Source organism: Moschus berezovskii, chromosome 1 (genome assembly GCF_049115385.1).
Source record: "Moschus berezovskii isolate FMDL1 chromosome 1, NW_MosBer_1.0, whole genome shotgun sequence".
NCBI lineage: Eukaryota > Metazoa > Chordata > Mammalia > Artiodactyla > Moschidae > Moschus > Moschus berezovskii.
The window spans coordinates 6,113,582-6,134,550 of NC_142460.1; the positions used below are offsets into that span (position 1 = coordinate 6,113,582).

Sequence of the window (20,969 nt, forward strand, 5' to 3'; positions counted from 1 at the left end):
AGTAGGGGAAATCATTAGATCATTCAGGTATGACCTGAATCAAATCCCTCACGATTATACAGTGGAAATGACAAATAGATTCAAGGGATTATATCTAATAGACAGAGTGCCTGAAGAACTATGGACAGAAGTTCATGACATTGTACAGCAGGCAGTGATCAAAACCATCCCCAAGAAAAAGAAAAGCAAAAAGGCAAACTGGTTGTCTAAGGAGGTCTTACAAATAGTTGAGAAAAAAAGAGAAGCCAAAGGCAAAGGAGAAATCTATCCCTCTGAATGCAGAGTTCCAAAGAATGCTAAGGAGAGATAAGAAAGACTTCCTCAGTGATCAATACAAACAAATAGAGGAAAACAATAGAATAGGAAAAACTAGAGATTTCTTCAAGAAAATTAGAGATACCAAGGGAACGTGTCATGCAGAAATGGGCACAAAAAAAGACAGAAACGGTATGGGCCTAACAGAAGCAGAAGATACTAAGAAGAGGTGACAAGAATTCACAGAAGAACTGTACAAAAAGCGATCTTCATGCAGCTCGATACCAGAAAAATAAACAACCCAGTCCAAAAAATGGGCCAAAGAACTAAACAGACACTTCTCCAAAGAAGACATACAGATGGCTAGCAAACAGATGAAAAGATGCTCAACATCACTCATAATCAGAGAAATGCAAATCAAAACCACAATGAGGTACCATCTCACACCAGTCAGAATGACTGCTATCAAAAAGTATACAAACAATAAATGCTGGAGATGATGTGGAGAAAAGGGAACCCTGTTACACCATTGGTGGGAATGCAAACTAGTAGAGCCACCACGGAGAACAGTGTGGAGATTCCTTAAAAAACTGGAAATAGAACTTCCATATGACCCAGCAATCCCACTGCTGGACATACACACCAAGGAAACCAGAATTGCAAGAGACACGTGTACCCCAATGTTCATCACAGCACTGTTTATAATAGCAAGGACATGGAAGCAACCTAGATGTCCGTTGACAGATGAATGGATAAGAAAGCTGTGGTACATATACACAAGGGAAGTCCAATGGAATATTACTCAGCCATTAAAAAGAATGCATTTGAGTCAGTTCTAAAGAGATGGATGAAGCTGGAGCCTATTATACAGAGTGAAGTAAGTCGATACAGTATACTAACCTGTATACAATATAATACAGTGTACAATACCAATACAGTATACTAACACATATATATGGAATTTAGAAAGATGGTAACAATGACCCTATATGCAAGACAGCCAAAAGAGACACAGACATAAAGAACAGACTTTTAGATTCTGTGGGAGAAGGCTAGGGTGGGATGATTTGAGAGAATAACAATGAAACATGTATATTATCATATGTGAAATAGATCACCAGTCCAAGTTCAATGCATGAAACAGGCCACTCAAAGCTGGTGCACTGGGACAACCCTGAGGGAGGGAATGGGGAGGGAGGTGGGGGGGTTCAGGATGGAGGACACATGTACACCCATGGCTGATTCATGTCAGTGTATGGCAAAAACCACTACAATATCGTAAAGTAATGAGCCTCCAATTAAAGTAATTAATTTTTTTAAAAAGAAAGCTGATTGCCAAAGAATTGATGCTTTTGAACTGTGGTGTTGGAGAGGACTGAGAGTCCCTTGGACCGCAAGGAGATCAAGCCAGTCAATCCTAAAGGAAATCAGTCCTGAACACTCATTGGAAGGACTGATGCTGAAGCTGAACCGACTCATTGGAAAGGACCCTGATGCTGGGAAAAGTTGAAGGCGGGAGGAGAAGGGGACGACAGAGGATGAGATGGTTACATGGCATCACCGACTCAACTGGCATGAGTTTGCATAGGCTCCAGGAGTTGGTGATGGACAGGGAGGCCTGGCGTGTTGCAGTCCATGGGGTCGCAAAGAGTCAGACACGACTGAATGACTGAACTGAACTGATTGACTGACTGAAGGAGCACGCACCGCTTGCCAGGTGGCTCAGTGATAAAGAATCTTCCTGCCAATGCTGGAAACATCAGTTCAATCCCTGGGTCAGGTAGATTCCCAAAGAAGGAAATGCAGTCCACTCCAATATGCTTGCTTGGTGGGCTACAGTCCATGGAGTCAAAAAATAATTTAGCAACTAAACAACAACAAAGCAGTATGCACGCCCTTGAGCAGAGGAGTAAGAAAAGAGCTTCACTCCAGGGCAATTAGTGCAGGGATAGTGTTAGGTATTTTTGCCTAAAAAATTCCACGGACAGAGAATCCTAGTGGGTGACAGTCCAGAGTCAGATACTACTGAGCACAGCACACAGTGTTAGGTATGTAGCCAGCAGGGCCTTTAAGAAATTGTTTTCCACGGCTCAACTGAGAGACCCTTTGCAAGAATTACAGACACGTCTGGAGATTACGGTCTGTAGTGCTGCTTCAATACTACAGAAATTAACATGGTGGCCTTGGCAAATTTCAACCAGCTGACCTGGGAACCTAAGTAACATATGTCTATAGAGAAACGCAATTTTTAATTCTAAGCCACTGACTTAGAAACAAGCTTCAAAGACAGCCAATTTGTGAGTTGTGGAGGATAAAGATTTGTATCCCATCTTTAAGGGCTGCTTCCACTTTTCATGGAGAACTTGCAATAGAAACGTGGATATGGAAAACTGAATCACTTTGCAGTACAGAAATGAAAAGAACAAAACATTGTTAATCAGCTACACTCTAATATAAAATAAAAATTTTTAAATATATAGCAATAATTTATTAAAATAAAGAGCAATTACAATTAATTTTTTTAAAAAAAGAACTTCCAATCTAGTGGAAAAGATGAGCATACTTTGGACAAAGGAACCAGGAGATCCAAGCATGACGGCATTTACATCCACCTTTGGCCACAACATCAGGACAAGAATACAATCCATCAGGGAGCCACCCCTACCCCCACGACCGCTGTACCTGCTGCACAATGGTCTAGCTCCATAAGCCTTAAAGAAAATAACACAGACGTGAAACGCTTCTAAACGCCATTGCATCTTCCCAGAGTTAATTTTCCTGGGAAATTGTTCCCTGTTTTTAGAACACTAGTCCCTAAGGGCAGAGTACAGAGGGAGAGAAACTTGTTTTTTAATGAACTTGCCTAAGAAAGTTGATACACCCTAAAACCCATCTAGTTACGCAATTCCATTGCATCTGCCCCTTGTTTGTTTACTTTGAAATCACCAATCTAAATCTTGGAACACTCAGTGCAAAATAATAATAAAAGTCTGTTCATTTTTGGGGGGTCTAAAGAAAAAACGTAGTGGAAGAAAGGAACAAGGCCTCAGTTAATAATTAAGAAAATATGGCAGAAAGTCACATCTAGGCAAAATGAATCAAGATATCATCAAAGTAAGAAAATTAGCAATACTATTGTCCAATATTATGCAGACTTTATTCAAATTTCATGAATTGTCCAAATAGTGACCTGAGAACAAAGGAAAACTCGGGATCACACATTACATTGATTTGTCATATGTTCAGCCATACCGACCACCCTCGCGTATAAAGAGCAGAGAAAGCATTGGTGTCCTGCAGAATCTCGGAAAATAGAACTCCCTGGAGCTCTTCCTGAGGAGTTTACTAGAGCACATGCTTCAGACAACCAAAATGACGGGATAGGCATGCACACAGGGCAGGTGGTGAGCATTTCAATATGTGGTTACTTGAAGAACAAAACTTAAAGAAGTTTAAAAGGGAGACTTCATAGTCTCTGTGACTATACAGACAAGGATCTGCCTACGGAATAGGAAAGTAATTTAAAAAATGGAGAATGGCAGTAGCATATGCGATAAAATGAATTTAACCATTTTCAGGAATCACAGTTGGTGGTAACAGTATTATGTTGTTATTCAGAGACTTGTGTGTGTGCTATGGGATAAAGCAAGTGACTAATTATGGGATGTTCTAATGCTACCACTGCAATTCTGTGTGCTTGAGAACTAAGGTTTTGGGTGTGAAATTAAGGAGCTATGGGTGCAGTAGAGAGACAGCAAAGTGCAAACCCTGTGGTCTTGAATTTCAATTAGAAATCAATGCAAATTCCTATTTATAATAGATAGGCAGACTTGGAAGCAACCTATTAATGAATGTCCATCAGCAGAGGAATGGATAAAAAAGATGTGGTACATATGTACCATGAGATATTAGTAAGCCACAGCAAGGAAGAAATTGTGCCATTTGCAGAGATGTGGATAGACCTCGAGTTTGTCATACACAGGGAAGTAAGTCAGAAAGAGAAAAACAAGTATCATATATTGATGCATGAAGGTGAAATCTAGAAAAATCATATGGATAATCTTAGCCAAGCAGAGACAGAGACATAGAGAACAAATGTATGGATACCAAGGGAGAAAGGGGTAACGAACTGGGAAACTGGAACTGACATGTCTACACTATTTATACTACATATAAAACATATAACTGATGAGAACCTACTGGATAGCACAGGGAACTCAATGCGCATGGTGACCTAAACGGAAAGGAAACCCAAAAAGTGGGGGGCGGGGGCTATATATGCAAATGTATAGCTGATACATTTTGCTGTACAGCACAAACGAACGTGATATTGTAAAACTAGTATATTCCAACAAAAATTAATTTTGAAAAAGAAAGAAATCCACATGAATTCTCAAGGCACTTTATCTTAGGTAATAGGGATAGATAGGTGGAAAGATAGAGACATACATATGTATATATTTTCCTAGCTCTGCCCACTGGGAAAGCCTAGAAACGGTTACCTAACCCAGTGCTAGATACGTGTCAAGAAGACACAAGAACAACTCGTCAAGGAGGCCTAACTTGAAAAGCTCCTCTGGGTCAAACATGGGGCAGTGCAAACCCGCATAAGGATGTGAATTGCCATAGACTGAAACTCATCAAGTAGGTTTAAATCCATGAGCTCACAATGGCATTTTTTGCCGGCTTGGTTTGGTTTGGTTTTTAATTTTTATTAGAGTAAGGTTGACTTAAAACACTGTGTTAGTTTCGAGTATACAGCAAAGTAGATCAGTTATACATATACATAGAGCCACTCTTGTTTGGATTCTTTTCCCATATAGGTTATTAGAGAACTGGGTAGAGTTTCCTGCACTTTACAGTAGGTCCTTACTAGTTATCTATTTCATATGTAGCAGGGTGTATATGGGATTTACATATACACATAGTGACATGTTTTAAAAGCCTAACTGGTCAACCTTCAAAGACTGCAAAGAACTAGTGCATTATCTCGAAAACTAAGTAAGTGAAAGGAGAGTGTCAAACATTTATCATACTTCTCTATATGAACTAAACCATTAGGTAACCAAATAGCAGATGAAAGACAGTATCTCCTTATAAAATTATCCCAGCTAATATAGGTGGGATAAACAAAAACAAAATGATGGAATTCAGTTCAGTTCAGTCGCTCAGTCGTGTCCGACTCTCCGCGACCCCATGAATCACAGCATGCCAGGCCTCCCTGTCCATCACCAACTCCTGGAGTTCACTCAAACTCATGTCCACAGAGTCGGTGATGCCATCCAGCCATCTCATTCTCCGTCGTCCCCTTCTCCTCCCGCCCCCAACCTTTCCCAGCATCAGAGTCTTTTCCAGTGAGTCAACTCGTCGCATGAGGTGGCCAAAGTATTGCAGTTTCAGCTTCAGCATCAGTCCTTCCAATGAACATCCAGGATTGATCTCCTTTAGAATGGACTGGTTGGATCTCCTTGCAGTATAAGGGACTCTCAAGAGTTTTCTCCAACACCACAGTTCAAAAGCATTGATTCTTCGGCGATCAGCTTTCTTCACAGTCCAACTCTCACATCCATACATGACCACGGGAAAAACCATTGCCTTGACTAGACAGACCTTGGTTGGCAAAGTAATGTCTCTGCTTTTTAATATACTATCAAGGTTGGTCATAACTTTCCTTCTAAGGAGCAAGCGTCTTTAGAACATCACAATTCTGCAGTGCCCTGTGAATAAATAAATCTAGGCAATGTACATCATATCAAAAACAAGGGAAGGACTTCCCTGGTAGTCCAGCGGTTAAGAATCTACTTTTCAAAGCAGGGGATGAGGGTTCGACCCCTAGTCTGGAGACAAATATTCCACATACCAAGAAGCAACTAGGCCCACACGCTGCGACTACCAGTCTGGTGCCACAGTGAAGCCCTAGTGCAGCCAAAATAGAAAGTAAATAAAAGCAAGAGGGAAACGGGCTGTATGTGATCAAGGGACACAGCACCACATACAATCTTCTAGTCCAGGGTCTGAATCTGGAGGTGAGACCTCTGGATCCTAGCTTCCAATTTATAGGAGGACAGAGAACAGAGGAGCATGTTGATCTGCACCATGAGTGTGCAACCTGCAGACTCCAGCCTGGGGAACACTCCACAGATCAGAGGGCCCAGGTTCTTCAGGTCTGTATATAAAAACTTATTCTAATGGGCAAAACCCATAGTGTTTAAGGTTGTATTCTTTGGATTAACCATAAAGATGCAATAAATTTTATACTATAAAATTCATAAAAGTGACTACTTTTGGTGGGAATAATGGAGCATCTAGAGTAACAGGGAAAGTTCTGTTATAATTAAACAGTTTGAAAATACATGTAGAAGTCAGAAAATAAAATAGGTGATGTTTTTGAAAGACCTTCCAGGACAGGAATCCATTATGATCATGATATACAAACATGGGGAAACCCTTACAGTATACACCGACATATAAAATCAATGTCTAGTTCAAGTCTTCTAGCTTGCACACCAAATGATAAACTGTGAACAGGGAGCGGTACTGCTGGGGCCCAGACTGAGATGGAGAGGAGTCAGCTGAGAGGCTCAGTCCATGAAGACATTCGAGTTTAACTTGATGTATTTTCATACTATTTGCATTTTTACAAGTGCCTCTTCATGCTTTGTTTATATAGATTGAGTGAATGACTCAGTCGAGGAGAGAATGAACTCAAGAATACGTGAGCTAGTAGGTAAGCGTCGAAGAGCAAGGGAATACATGAGTAAGACAGTGAGCGAGTGAGTGAGGGTGGGAGGGAAGGAGCAAACAAACAAAGAAAAATGCCTCCCAGTAGAGTAGTCAGGTCCTAATAGAAAAGTCTTCAAAAAAAAAGTCACGGGGGAAAAAACAAAACAACAGAACATGGGAAATCTGGTCAACCCAGATATTCCATGATACTTAAATCCCTAGCCACTGACTCAATGAGATTACACGCTAAAATTTTATAAATGAAAAATTCAGAAGGATACTTGAGGATAGACGCATCAAGTGTGAATTCAGAACCAAATGCCACTTTGAAAGATCCTGTGCATCCATCCTAACACCGCCCTGCATGCCCTCCCCTCCAGGAAACTTCTAATCATGAGACCCCACCAGGAAGTCTTGCTGGCCTTTACAATTTTATCATCCCCAAAGAATTCTAAAGCACACCTCTGCATCCACCCAGAACTGCAAACATTCCTCTTAAACACAGAACCACAGCCTCTAAATCAGTGACCTCCCAGTGTCCAAATTCGGAGCGGAGAGACGCTCTTTCAAACTTGAAGCTGTTCAAAAACAACTAACAGTACCTCCAACCAACTTTCTCCAAGTCACCATATTTAACCCTGGGAATTCAAGGTTCTGGAAAAAGTTGTCAGAAGGAGAATGTGTTGCTTAACTTCTCTGGATTTCAGTCAGGGTCTCCATCCGTAAAATGGAAGGAATTCATCACTCATTGCAGAGGGGATGTGGCCTCAATGAGAGAATTATGTGAAATGCTTAATACGGTGCCAGCTTCAGAGCAAGTGCTCAGTGGGTGTTTGCTGTGGTTATTTATTTTTATTAAGGTGAAATTCACACAGCATAAAATTAGCCGTTTTTCAGGTTCACAATTCAGTGGCAATTAGTAATGGTTGCAATGTCGTGCAACCACTTCCCTCTACATCCAAAATATTTTCAGTACCCCCCAAAAACCCCTTACTCATTAAGCAGTTGTCTCTCTAATTCCCTCCTCTCCCTGCTCCAACAACCACTAATCTGCCTCTGCTTCTATGGTTTTACCCATCCTGGATGGACTGTATCATATAAACAAAATAAGACAATTCATCACTTTTTCTGTCTAGCTTCTTTCACTTAGTATAGTGTTTTCAAGATTCATTCATACTGTACTGTATATCAATATTCCATTTGTTTTTAAGGTTGAATGATATTCTATTGTATATTACAATTTGTTTATCTGTTCATCCGCTGATGGTGTCTGTGTTATTTTCCCCTTTGGCTAACCTGAACAGTGCTGCCATGAACATCCATGTACCTGTGTTTGAGTACCTGTTCAATTCTTTGGGTTATAAACCTAGCAGTGAATTTGCTGGATCACATGGTAATTCTACATATAACTTTTTGAGAAACTGTAAAACTATGATTATTTCTAAAGTATTCATTCCAGTGCCTACCAAGAACAGGTACTCTTAAAGGGGTGGTGTGAATATCCAGGAGCTATAGCCCCTCCCCTCTGGGAACTTATTTTCTGTGAGCAGCATTCCTGCAAAAAGAAACAAATAGTCATAATTTTCCACAGGCTGTTAGTTTTATTCAAAGTGAGTTACCTAAGGAAACTCATGACAATTGAACCTCAAATTTCAAAGTAACTTTTATCCCCAAAATATATATACTTCAAATATATATAAAGGTAAATAAACCTATTCTTTTAAATAGAGTTTATAACTTCTAACTGGGCCAAACGACCTTCTATAGCCAGTAACTGATAAACTATGTTCTCAAACCTTTCATCATATACACCCTTGCAAGAACAGATGCAAAACGGCAGAAAGCCTCTCTGCTATAATTGCTCAGATGGATCCATATCTTGTAAAGGAAGGTTGGAGAAAGAAATATAGTACCATGTGGAGAAAGACCCATTGACAGAGCTCATAGAAACACAGATGAAAGGACACATAGTAGGTTTCAGAACAACAAAGAAAGAGCAGAGATTCAAAGAGCAGACCAACGAGACGACGACGCCGGGATGCGGGGAAGATGCGCCAGTTACGGGAAAAGGCAAGGTTGAAAGATGAGAGAGGAATGTCAGTTTCACGCCCTTGCCAATATCCTTCATGGCTGACTACACCCTGACAGCCTATAAATTCCTCTAATAGTTTTCAATGAAGAAGCTATTCTTCTACCCATCCCCACAACTATTAAGTAGTGTAGCTGGTTTAGACTAGCTTCCAGAATCACCCAAGTGGTGTTGATTATCACTGGTGGGTGTGGATAAGAAGGAGAAAAAGAACGCACTCTTCTGAGAACCTTCTGGGCAAAAAGCACCATGTATGGTAAATATCAGATTTTGCATATAAAATGCCATTATTTCCCAACTGAAACAAGTATCTAAGGAGTACCTCCCTGTCTGTCTCTCTTCCTCTTGTGCGTCAAACTAATTCATTTTTCACAGTCAAGAGATTTATATTTCCCACCAGTGAAAAACTCACCATCAGCTAAGACACAAAAATTCAGTTTTCAGAGACAAAATGTCACTCATTTCCACCCAACCGTTTCTTTCCTGGTGCTGGATGAAGACAGTAATAGCAAGCATCTAATAGGGCAAAATCCCAGCGCATAGCTAGAGACGGCAGAAGAGCTCCTGCACAACAGATCAGAGCCCTACAGCAATGCTGCAAAGATCCTAGCCTTTGATATTTCTAGCAAATTCTGCAGAAAGAGAGGGTACAAATATTTAGGCATCTTCTCGTGTCACCAATCTGAGAATCTTGAGTTTCAAAGGGAGGGTCAGTGATGGGGGCGGTGATGAGAGAAAGAAAGAAAGCAGGTAGATGTCATTCCAAAACATTCTAGAGCTTTTAGGACAAGACGTAAATGTGCCAAAGAATATAAGATAGAAACTGGGCCCATCTATAGTTTTGCAAAATGAATAAGGAGATCTCACAAATATCCATACATTTCGTGTCTTTTATGCAACCCCTCCACCATCTTAAACACTATTGGAAATTTCCAACTAACTGGGGAAAAAAACAGTTCTCAGCCTTTCCTCAAGATGTCTGAGGAAGGGAGACTAGACCTGGGGCTTTGACGTGTGGCAAAAGCCACATCATGTTTTAGAAGGAAGATGGGAAGAGGTGTGTCCTGCCCAACCACACAGAATTCCTCGGCTGAGAACAGCCACTAGATCTGTGTCCCAGCTGTGAGCTGCCAGAGGATATTTGCCTAAATGCTAAAAGGACTCCAGTCATGTACTTTTTCTGTTTGGAAAATTACTCCTCGTTCATTTGAAAAGAAAAAAAAAAAAATATGAGCGTTGTTCTCACATGTGAGCCTTTGTTTAAAACCAAGCTTTCTTGATGCATCTTGTGGGAACTGAAACTCAGTAATGCAAGAATATAACCCTCCTGCAGAAAAACTGATGTCTTCCCCAAAAGCTATTGGACTCTTCTTTCCAGCCGTAGAGTTCAAAGTCATTTCTTTGTTTCCTGTGAAAACTTCAACTTGAAAGAATATACATGATATTCTGAACTCACATTGCAAAAAGAACAACAGCATTCTAAACTCAAGCTTTAAATGAAAACGAAATGCTTCTCTTGCCCCAGATTAGATGATTGAGAAAATGTTCAAAACCTTAATCCCATGAAATATGCAAGGTGCTGTCATGCATCCAACTCTCTCTTACCCCTTCTGAAGACCCCACCTGGATTGCTCCATCTCCTCTACCTGAACCAACTCCAAGTCAACCCCAATCTCTTTTCTTCTAAGTTTACTGAACCTCAGTCTTTAACCCCACACATTTTCTTACCTTGGCAAAAACCCTAAAGCTTTCAGGGTGGTTAACAAACAGTAGGTGTCGGCCTCCAAGGGTTAAGAATTCACAGATGATAATCAGTATATTGTTCTGGAAAATTAAATACACCTGGGCCAAGTTTCTTAAGGCTGTACTCTTTGGAAATGCTTCAATCTTTAAAAAAAGAAGAAGAAGAAGTTCAAGAATGTGAACTTCATTGCTCACATATATTTTCCTAGGCTTCTTTCTTTTCGCTTTGGTAAGTCATTATGTGATTTGGGTTTTCCCCAGATTTTTACCTCTTTGATATATGAAAAATGTGCTTGCATTTTGCCAGCCTAGTAGGGGCATGAAGTGACAAAAGAAACTGCTCATTCGGGAAGGCCTGACTGCACTGCGATTAGATTCAGGCAATCTGACGGCAGCGCCCTCCAGCAACAAGCATGAACTTGGGTGGGTTGGCCCTCCATCCAATTCAGTCCTTCTACACACCAAACATCAGGCCCACATCAAGTCTCCAGAAAACCTATCAGGATGTTCTGGTTGTCAAGAAGTTCATATCTGTTGGGATAACAGACTAGAATAGAGGTGAGTGCAGGCTCCACCCGATGTGGAGACACCCATGGTAGAAGAAAGGCTGAGGAACACATCACATGATGTAGTCACAGGTTCACAGGGTGATGGAGAAGCCATGACAGCCTCCAAGGCAGAGAAACCAGCAGGAGGAAAAGTCCAGAAATGTGAAAGGACTTAGGGGTGTTCCTAGTGTGGCCAGACCAAGCCATGGAGAAGAGAAACAAAAAATGAAGCCTAGAAATACCAGTCAAAACTGGGTGGTGAAAGCTTTGGTGTGTTGGCCGTATTCTGCATTAAGAGGAGGGCAGAATACTCAGAGAGATTTCACTCTGGCAAGAGGTTGAGTGAGGAGCTGTAATAGGAAGCATGACCCAATATAGTTCTTCTCTGGCTTTGAAGAAGTTGTATGAGCAGGGAGCAGACAGCAGCAAAGAATCCTTCTCAGTTGAGGACAGCATGCAGGGACTTCAGGAAGAAAGGGCCCCTTGAACCTCTTAAAGGATGAGCAGGATTCAGGTTGTGAGTGACAAAGAAGGGCACCCTGATCAGAGCAGGGACACAGGCTGGCCAGCATGCATGGCTCATTCCAGGAGAAGCATGGGATCTGCCAGGGTTGGCCAAGGCTGTTGGAGGCTTAGAGCAGAAGATAAGCTGACCAGTTAGACCAGATCACATTGTGGATGCCTCTGAATGCCACCTGAAGGATGTTGTTCTGCAGGTAACAGGAAGCCTGCAGGGCTGGTGATGTTCAGGTTACTGCCTCCCTTGCAATTGGCTGTGACCACATGGGATGTGAGCAGAAGTGATAGGCTCATCAGCAGATCTTCCCATCCAAGCTCCAGAGCACCCTTTCTTTGCCTTTTCCTTCCCAGCTGGCACTGAGTTCAGAGTATCCTTGGAAATGCAGTGAGCGTGATGAAGCCTCCATCAGCCTGAATCTCTGAAGGAATGGCTCTGTGCACACAGTCACTCCATGACCAGCTTACTCACCCAGTACTGTTGGGTGAGCAAAAACCAACCATCTGTGAATTGTGTGTCACTTTATGCATTGAGATCGATTTGTCATATCAGCTCTGCCTAACATACTTCATATCGGCCTCAACTACAAAGATGGCAATGGGGAGAGAAAGAGACAGAGTCAAGAGACTTGTGGAGGTTAGTCCTCTAGACATGGCTACCCGCTTTAAGGGCAGGGGAGAGTCAAATATGGGGCCAGTATGTCCAGGCTGAATGGAGAGGAGGATTGAGAGGCTGTTCATCTGAGTTACCACGAAAGGAGAAAAAGGTTTGGAAGAAGGTGTACATGTGTGATCAGTCATGTCAGACTCTTTGCAACCCCATGGACTGTAGCCCGCCAGGCTCCTCTGTCCGTGGGATTTTCCAGGCAAGAATATAAGAGTTGGCTGCCATTTCCTTCTCCAGGGCATCTTCCCAACCCAGGGGTTGAACCCATGTTTCTTGGGTCTTCTGCACTGGCAGAATTTTTGTCACTAGCACCACTTGGAAGAAGTGGGATCTATTTGGGACCTGTAGGAATTGCGATCCCCAGTGGAACTGTCCAGCAGGCAGTTAGAAACACAGGCAAGGAGCCAAACCATAGGAGCCTGGGATAACCACACAGATGCTTCCAGAACAGCCTGTGCTGCCCAGGAAGCCTCCCCAGGCACTTTGCTCAATGTTGCAAATATCTACGTATAAAACAGACAAGGACCTATTGTATAGCACAGGAAAATATACTCAGTATTTTGTAGCAACCTATTAGGGAAATGAATCTGAATATATATATATATATATATATATATATATAGTCACAGTGTGGTATGCCTGAAAGTAACGCAACATTGTCGAGCAAATATATTTTAATTTTTTTAAAATACTGCAGATAACAAGGATCACAGACTGTCAAAGTTTCTCACAGCCACTTAGAGCCTACTGAGAACTGCCAGCCGCCTTGATGGACGCTGGATGGAGGCAATCAGCAAGTGCTCACAACTGTTGGAGATGCTCCCCAGGCCATAGCTCAGGAAGAGGGACACTGTGCCCCTAAGGGGACCGAGCCTTCCTGAGATGGGGGTGGCAAGTGGCAGGGAAGGCCCTCGTGCCACAGTTTGCCTTCTGGGGCGTCTCCAGTCATGGAGAAAAGTCAAGAATCCCCAAGAACCAAATGGCACTCAGCAAGATAACAATTCCAGGGCTTCTATAATGCCCTTCATTTTCCAAAGCATGCTCATGACCTTCACCTCCCTTCCAAAAAAGGAGAAGGGAATTCGGGCCATTCTAAGGTCCACGGAGAGAAACAGAGGAACTTGGCAGAAAATATGTAAATTGTCTCTCTTGAAAGAAGCTATTTACTGCCCCTGTTTTTCTCCGTCTCAGCCAAGACCATCTGGAGCCCAGAAGGACAAGCACAGCAGAAGGATGGGGAGACGGCTCATTTCAGCTGCTTGGACACACCCTCCTCGGAAGGGAGCCTTCCCAGAGGATGCAGCTGCTACTGTTGCCCTCAGGGTCTCTTCTCCAGGTTGTTCTGCACTCAGGTTGCACTCCGGGCACATTAGACTGGATCAGAGACTCTGCTACGACTAGCGTGTGTGTCAGTCGCTCAGTCGTGTCCGACGCTTTGTGACCCCATGGACTGTAGCCCACCAGGCTCATCTGTTCATGGGATTCCCCAGGCAAGAATACTGGAGTGGGCTGCCATTCCCTTCTCCAGGGGATCTTCCCGGTGTGGGATCGAACCCAGGTCTCCCACTGCAGGCAGGTTCTTTACCATCTGAGACACCTGGGAAGCCCCTGCTACAACTTACTGAATGGTAAAGTGCTAAGAGGTTAAAACCGAAGCAACATGATGATGCTTTAAGAGACTCCAGGGCTGGGGCTTCCACGGTAGCTCAGTGGTAAAGAATCTGCCTGTCAGTGCAGGCGACATGGGCTCAATCACTGATCCAGGAAGATCCCACATGCCACAGAGCAGCTGGGCCCACTTGCCACAACTACTGAGCCTGCGTGTTGCAACTACTGAAGCCCACACACCTTAGAGCTCCAAAACAAGAGGAGCCACTGGCAATGAGAATCCCAGGCACCGCAACTAGAGAGGAGCCCCCCGCTCGCCACAACTAGAGAAAAACCCAAGCAGCAACTAAGACCCAGCACAACCCAAAATAAATAAATTTTTCAAAATTAAGACTCAAGGGCTTTGGGCTGCTCAAACCTCAGTGCCCAGTGCTCAGCTTTTTTTTTTTTTCGTCACTAAGTTATGTCTCGACTGTTTGCGACCCCATGGGTTGTTGCCTGCCAGGCTCCTCTGTTCATGGGATCCTCCAGGCAAGAATACTGGAGTGGGTTGCCGTCTCCTTCTCCAGGGGATCTTCCCCACCCAGGGATTGAACCCTGCGTCTCCTGCATTGCAGGCGGAGGGGTGGTCAACTTGGTAGACCGTACTCCCAAGTGGGAAAACCTGGGATGCTATAGTGCCTTCACATTAATCCTAAGACACTCCAAGCAGTGGTTTCAAAGCCAAAAATCCCAGGGCACTTCTGGGCAGTTTCTGACCCCGTCTGCAGGAAGCTCCACCGTGAGCGTCTCCTTTGATTCACCCGCCCTCGACCGCCTCCCAGCCCTTTGCTGCCGTGGAGCCACTGGCCCTGAGAAATTCCTCCGTGGCGCATGGCTGCCCCAGGCTTCCTTCAGGACTCCAAGAGTTCATGGGTCTTCCTCTCCCAGCTACATTCCTTTCTTCTAAGGCTTGGTTCCTATCATACCCTCCTTTCAAAAGGAAGTCGGGGTGCTACTTTTTTGTTTAAAATAAAATTTAAAATCATCATCTAACATATATCTTAGAAGTCCTTCTAAGAGTCTCCAGCCCCATTAGCCATGGAATCTGCCTGTTGCCTTGTTCTTTTTTGCTCAGCTTGCAGCTCATTTAAGGATCACTGGAGGTAACTTGGACTGGTGGCTCAGGTGGCAAAGAATCCGCAGGCAATGCCAGAGACCTGTGTTCGATCCCTGAGCTGGGAGATGACTCACGCTCTAGCTCTTAAAATCAAACTTCCTCTGCCAAATCCAAGACCCTAAATTTATCCAAACGGTAGAAACATGCCTTTCCCACCCAACCACCAAAATACCTCCCATTCAGCCTTAAGGGGTGATTCAGTCCCCTCCAGTTCTAAAGGTAATCTTATTGCTTCACCATTTGGCCAGCAGCCTTCAATGTTCTTCACACAGGCTCAGATAATTCCACTTTTCAAAGACTGAGGTCCAGGTTTGAAACTTGGATTAATCAGATTTCTAATTACATTAATTAATGATGTTAACACACACACAGAAATGTGTCCCCATCAGGTGTGAATCCATCTTACAAGCTAGAATTTTAATGTTATTCCACCCTCAGCCCTTTGAAAAGCACTTCTGGTGGGGAGTGGAGGCTGAGAGAAGGGACCCTTCCTGTATTTCCACCCTGGCTTCCTGGCGACGCATTTTTCAGAAAAGTGTACCTTGAACTTCTCTGCACCTCCTTCCACCTCCCTGCAAATTTACACACAGGGCACCATTGTGAGCCTGAGCCTGGGACAGGGACAGGGGACAGAGAAGGTTTGTCAAGACGAACAAGTTGATTCATGTGCAAAAATCCCCCAACTGCGTTTACAGATTGAATTGGAAAAACTCTCCGCTGCTTCTGGTTGAAAATTCCACTGAAACCCTTCACTGGCTGCCTGTGCCTTCAGTACAAATAGTTGCCAATGCTCGCACCACCGTCTACATGTGCAAACGCACATGATCAGAGGTACATGAGCGGCATGTGGCTTCAAAATGTCTGTGTCATCCGAAGGCCAATGGTTTCCTGCATATTTGCTGTGAATGCACATCGCCATCTATCATTGGGCTGTAACCCACAACGTTTAACATGGTTTGCCTGGTGCAGCGCATGGATTTTGAGCTTAACACTAGATGCTTGAATGTATTGAGCAATGGGGTGGGACTTCTTTGGTTGGCAGTCATACCTTTATGAAGAGCTCCAGTGACTGGGAAGGAACAGTTATAGATCTGCAACTGTACTGTATGACAGCCCCTAGCCACTTGTGGCTTTTGACACTTGAAATGTGGCTAGTTCAAATTAAGATGTGCTATAGCTTGAACATCTGGAATATGCTACTGGAGATCAGTGGAGAGGAATATGCTACTGGAGATCAGTGGAGAAATAACTCCAGAAAGAATGAAGGGATGGGGCCAAAGCAAAAACAACACCCAGTTGTGGATGTGACTGGTGATAGAAGCAAGGGCCAATGCTGTAAAGAGCAATATTGCATAGGAACCTGGAATGTTAGGTCCATGAATCAAGGCAAATTGGAAGTGGTCAAACAGGAGATGGCAAGAGTGAACATAGACATTCTAGGAATCAGGGAACTAAAATGGACTGGAATGAGTGAATTTAACTCAGATGACCATTATATCCACTACCGTGGGCAGGAATCCCTTAGAAGAAATGGAGTAGCCATCATGGTCAACAAAAGAGTCCAAAATGCAGTACCTGGATGCAATCTCAAAAACGATAGAATGATCTCTGTTCATTTCCAAGGCAAACCATTCGATATTACAGTAATCCAAGCCTATGCCCCAACCAGTAACACTGAAGAAGCCGAAGTTGAACGGTTCTATGAAGACCTACAAGACCTTCTAGAACTAACACCCAAAAAAGATGTTCTTTTCATTATAGGGGACTGGAATGCAAAAGTAGGAAGTCAAGAAACACCTGGAGTAACAGGCAAATTTGGCCTTGGAGCACGGAATGAAGCAGGGCAAAGGTTAACAGAGTTTTGCCAAGAGAACGCACTGGTCATAGCAAACATCCTCTTCCAACAACACAAGAGAAGACTCTACACATGGGTATCACCAGATGGTCAACACCGAAATCAGATTGATTATATTCTTTGCAGCCAAAGATGGATAAGCTCTACACAGTTAGCAAAAACAGGACCGGGAGCTGACTGTGGCTCAGAACTTGAATTCTTATTGCCAAATTCAGACTTAAGTTGAAGAAAGTAGGGAAAACCACTAGACCATTCAGATATGACCTAAATCAAATCCCTTATGATTATACAGTTCAGTTCAGTCGCTCAGTCATGTCCGACTCTTTGCGACCCCATGAACCACAGCACGCCAAGCCTCCCTGTCCATCACCAACTCCCGGAGATCACCCAAACTCATGTCCATAGAGTCGGTGATACCATCCAGCCATCTTATTCTCTGTTGTCCCCTTCTCCTCCCACCCCCAATCCCTCCCAGCATCAGAGTCTTTTCCAGTGAGTCAACTCGTCACATGAGGTGGCCAAAGTATTGCAGTTTCAGCTTTAGCATCAGTCCTTACAATGAACACCCAGGATTGATCTCCTTTAGAATGGACTGGTTAGATCTCCTTTCAGTCCAAGGGACTCTCAAGAGTCTTCTCCAGCACCACAGTTCAAAAGCATCAATTCTTCGGCGATCAGCTTTCTTCACAGTCCAACTCTCACATCCATACAGTGGAAGTGAGAAATAGATTTAAGGGACTAGATCTGATAGATAGAGTGCCTGATGAACTCTGGACGGAGGTTCGTGACACTGTATAGGAGACAGGGATCAAGACCATCCCCATGGAAAAGAAATGCAAAAAAACAAAATGGCTCTCTGGGGAGGTCTTACAAATAGCTGTGAAAAGAGGAGAAGTGAAAGGCAAAGGAGAAAAGGTAAGATATAAGCATCTGAATGCAGAGTTCCAAAGAATAGCAAGGAGAGATAAGAAAGCCTTCCTCAGCAATCAATGCAAAGAAATAGAGGAAAAAAACAGAATAGGAAAGACTAGAGATCTCTTCAAGAAAATTAGAGATACCAAGGGAACATTTCATGCAAAGATGGGCTCAATAAAGGACAGAGATGGTATGGACCCAGCAGAAGCAGAAGATATTAAGAAGAGGTGGCAAGAATACACAGAACTGTACAAAAAAGATCTTCATGACCCAGATAATCACGATGGTGTGATCACTCACCTAGAGCCAGACAACTTGGAATGTGAAGTCAAGTGGGCCTTAGAAAGCATCACTACGAACAAAGCTAGTGGAGGTGATGGAATTCCAGTTGAGCTATTTCAAATCCTGAAAGATGATGCTGTTGAAAGTGCTGCACTCAATATGCCAGCAAATTTGGAAAACTCAGCAGTGGCCACAGGACTGGAAGAGGTCAGTTTTCATTCCAATCCCAAAGAAAGGCAGTGTCAAAGAATGCTCAAACTACCACACAATTCCACTCATCTCACACGCTAGTAAAGTCATGCTCAAAATTTCTAAAAGTAACCAATGAAATAAGTAAGCAATACCATGTGGTTTTGGAGGAGGAAAGATAGGAAGCAGAGAAGAAAGTGGGTAAGTCCCACTTCCATCTAAACCCTGAGTGTGCTTCGGGAAAAGGTGTGGATCCCTGGATCCCTGACTATCAAGCCCATCAGCAGGTGGGAGTTAGATTTGAGATGATAGAATTTCAAGTAAATTCTTGAAATTTGAAGATTAAATTGATTGACTGAACCATGTGTGAGGACAAAGTTCACCAGCCTGCCTAAAGGGAAAAGATCCTGGTCCAAGCCTTCTCCTTAATCGATATAACAGTCCTCACTGTTCTTCATCACTTAAGTGACATGACAAAGAAAGGCAAAATGTGCTAGCAACAAGCTGGTCATTCTACATCCATTTAGACATCAGTGCAGGGATCTTCTATGGCTGGGAACACTCAGTACACACAGAAAGATGATTTTCTCCACTAAAGAATAATAATCCAAGACAGAGGGCTACAGCACTAGATGTCATGCTGAAAATCAAACACTTGCAGGAGAAATCAGTTCCTACATCTGGCTTTGCTGAGGGCTCTCCTGCATTCAGCCTCAGACCTTCCTAGATTACCTTTTCCTGTCAGTTCGATTCTCAAACTTGACCTAAATGTTGGCTTCTGCCCAAGCTCATTAAAGCAGGACTGGTCTGCCCAACAAGGACTTCACCATCCCAGCCAGACAGTGCTTGCCATCAGCTAGGATGAGGAAGACAAACAAACTTATGAAAAGTGAAATAAACTGAACTGGGACACAGATTATGAGTTCACACCAAGAGTAAACACGCGCAGAGATTCCAGGTAAACTGTGGTTCTGTTTACAATGAAACAGGACGTTCTTTCAGGACTTCTCCTCCTAGTTTATCTGATTAGCAGTTCCTTGTTCATATGATCCTCTTCTCAAAAGCTTTCCATTGCCCCATACGGTCATTTTACTTAAACTTCTTTGCCAAAATGATGGAAACATCTCACAGTTCAACTGCCTCCAATGGATTAAACATATAAATTAAGCATAGCAAACTTCCCTGATAGCTTAGTGGGTAAAGAGTTCACCTGCAATGCAGGAGACATGGGTTTGATCGCTGGGTCTGGAAGATCTTCTGGAGTAGGAAATGGCAACCCACTCCAGTATTCTTGCCTGGGAAATCCCATGGACAGAGGAGCCTGGAGGGCTACATCCAAAGGGTCACAAAGAGTCAAACACAACTGAGCACGCTAACACACACACATACAAACACATCAAATAATAATAGTGAAACTGACACAATAGAAATCTCACTGGCTTAGGAAAGAGTTCCTCTGTTCTAGAACCAGCGCTGTTGTTCATGAGTGTTATAAAGTCTTTTCACCGATCAGGGAGTACTAACCTTTGCACAGGTATGTCCCGTGGATCTAAACGAGATGCCGAACACATCAAACAAGATTGTTCATATTTTCCACTTAGCTACTTTGTTCTGGTGGTTTGGGTAAAAGAGTTTATATGATTGATTGTTATGAAACAGCGTTCAAAGTTTCAGAGTTACTTTCATTGTAAAAAGCAAACTAACCAAGAAAAAAAAAATGCCAAAGTACTACTTTATTGTTTACTTTGAGAGATTACAGCCAGATGGTATCTTTTTAAAGTTACATCCTTGCTTTAGGAGTGTGTTCCAACCACCATGTCTTCCAGCCTCATCATCACTAACTCTAGGACACCTGGGCATGTCCATGTGTGGGACACCTCAGGTGACAGCTCACCACAGTAAATGACAGCTTGAGGCCCAGGAATAAGCACCAAAACGGACAACACAAACTGTAGAGGAAACTCCAGGAGAACAAAGAACCTCTCCTCATTCAGTGTATTCGCCCATGTACTTGGACACGTGTGCATATGTTCTCCCAGACTGTCTCAAGCTTACTGAATCAGCAATGACTCAGAGTCCAGTGGGCTGACCTCTTGCTGCAGAGCAAAAACTCCAGCGCATAGGAGTTCTTTTATTTTCCTACAAGGAAAGAATGAAGAAGATGGCAGGGATGTATCATTAAAACGCTGCTGTTTAAATGAGAGAAAAGAAGGGATTTCCCTGGTGGTCCAGTGGTCGAGATGCCATGCTTCCACTGCAGGGGGCACGGGTTCCATCCCTGGTCAGGGAATTAAGATCCTGCATGCCACGCAGAGTGGTCAAAATTAATCAGTTAATTATGGAGAAAGAAGGAATCAAATGAAAGAGTCCCAGGTTCCTGATCTGGGGGAACAGAGGAATAACAAGGGGAATGTAATGGT

At 43.2% G+C, this 20,969-nt stretch overlaps 1 long non-coding RNA gene across 1 annotated transcript in view; it reads right to left on the reverse strand.

The window, feature by feature from the left end:
* Window positions 1-20,187, reverse strand: part of LOC148778651 (uncharacterized) — a 150,577-nt gene extending 130,390 nt beyond the window's left edge. Inside the window, exon 1 of the long non-coding RNA XR_016035944.1 lies at window positions 20,074-20,187. This is a non-coding gene — a long non-coding RNA (uncharacterized LOC148778651). The remainder of the gene's footprint in view (window positions 1-20,073) is intronic.
* Between the last annotated feature and the right edge of the window lie 782 nt (window positions 20,188-20,969).